General features: G+C 41.5%; 1 pseudogene; it reads left to right on the plus strand.

Moving 5' to 3' along the window:
• Positions 1-549: 549 nt before the first annotated feature.
• LOC115290550 lies at positions 550-1213 on the plus strand (annotated as a pseudogene).
• Positions 1214-2106: the final 893 nt, after the last annotated feature.

Raw genomic sequence — 2106 nt, forward strand, 5'->3', positions numbered from 1 at the left:
GGAGTGTAGAGAGAGGAGGGGTATGGATTTTTTTTTCATTCTGAAACATGTGGTTATTTTATATAAAGGTGCAGAGAGAAAATGAAAAACAGATCATTATTATTGTGGAAGGTTTATTGTGTTATTGTGGAAGATTTTGTTTATCTCACACCTAAACTGAAAAACAGAAAACCAAATACCGCCATTTATCTAACACATGGAATGTCCGAAATACAACTTTGTACCAACCGAGGTATAAAGAGTATTCATTTTACTAGATTAAATAGTAATATACTGAACTGTCACAAGAAAACCTTCTCGACTAGAATTAAAAAGAAAGAAATAAACAGAAAAAAATGAAATTAGTTTACTTGAGTTTCTTCTAGTTGGAAGTAACAGAAAAACTGATAAAGTAATGTAAAAAGGGAGATTTATTGACTGAAACAAAACATTGAGAGGAAAGAGACATTTACTCTTATTACAATAAAAACAACCTTGAATTCTTGTGAATTCAAGAACTTTTAGCATGGTTAGTTATACCCCGAAGGACATTCACCATAATCAACACTATTTGCACTCAAATACCTGAGTGGCATGGAGGTGGCCAAGGCATAGAGGGACTACCAGTTGAAGAAGGCCACATTTGACATCAAAGTCAAAACCAACCTAGCACAGGCTGACCTGGACAATCAGCTTCAGATGGCCAACACTAAGGTGACCAAGGAGTAGAAGGTACAAGTGTGGGTGGTGGAGCAGGCCCAGAAGGTGGCAGTGCAGGAGCAGGAAATAACCCCAGAAAAGAGCTGGAAGAAGCAAAATGCAACAAGCTTAAGGGTTAGCCAAAGCAGAGAGGTCCCAGCTAATTATGCAGCCAGAGGCCGAAGAGGAGTGTGTAGATGTGTGAGGAGTCCAAAGCCTTTGCTATAGAAACAGGAGACCCAGCTGGAGGCTGAACAGGTAGCTAAGAAGGCAAAAGCATTCCAGCTATACCAAGAGGCTGCTCAGCTGGACACCCTGCTAGAGGAGCTGGCCCTAGTGGCACAGGACATCAGTGGTCCGTTGACTTAGCTAATATGATCCCACTGGTGTCCAGTGCAAGTGGGGGCTGTCGGGGTGGCTAAAATGCCCTGTAAAGCACCAGATATCCTAAGCTGCCTCCTTGAGAGTGTGTAGAGACTCACAAACATCACTCAGCATCTCCCAGATGAACCACAAGCTTTTGCCAACGGCCTGAGCCCTCAATCTTCCCTGATGCTCAGCTCCATGGTTCAAGTGGTTTGAATGGTCCCCATATTGCATAGAATTCAAGTGGCCTTCTTGAGCATGTTCTTTGACAGAGGTTCCACTTGTCATGTCCCCTTGCCAAATAGCCTGTGCCTTGCGTTGGAGGGGAAGAGTTGCTCTTCTTCCCATTCTTACATAGCAAAGATGGCCAGTCCCCTGTGGTCCCAAGCCAGTCTTCTGACTATCCTATTCCACTCCCAGTTTACTTAACTTCCTAATTAAATTAGACTGTCTGAACCTGTTGTCTAGAATTCTTTTGTGACCTACACTGAGGAATAGCCTGGAGGTTCTCAACTTCACCTGTCAAGTAAATTGTTGTTGATAATTTTTTTTTAAATCTGGTTAATTATCTGTAACTAATGCTATCTCCATTCAGTAACATACAATAAGGAGGAAAAACATTTTATGCTGTTCACTAAGATACAAATGTACTATTTTGGAGGGAAACCTGTCTCCCTACCCTTCGCACCCCCCCCCAACCTCCATCTAATTGTGCATGTCTTGGTGTGAGTTAGGGCTTATTTTTCCACTAAAGAATTGAATGAACACAAAAAAATCCCTTATTCTTGTACTGGTGTTAAGGTCACAAACAAATGAAGCTCCTCACTAAGAGTTTAAGAATTTAAATCTCAAGGGAATAACTCTAAAACAAAATGTCAGTTTACGATTCAGCTACAGAGCCATTTCCAAAAGCTGCAGAAACAGTGACCGGTATGGTGGCAGTCTTGCCTGGTAGCACCCATCGCAATCAAGGAAAAAATAAGATTGTTTTCAGTAGTGTTAACAGTGAGGTGTCTCTGTGTTTGTGTTGCTTATCCTAGTGTGGTCACCAGATAAAATACA

The sequence above is a fragment of the Suricata suricatta genome, chromosome 4 (genome assembly GCF_006229205.1).
Source record: "Suricata suricatta isolate VVHF042 chromosome 4, meerkat_22Aug2017_6uvM2_HiC, whole genome shotgun sequence".
Lineage (NCBI taxonomy): Eukaryota > Metazoa > Chordata > Mammalia > Carnivora > Herpestidae > Suricata > Suricata suricatta.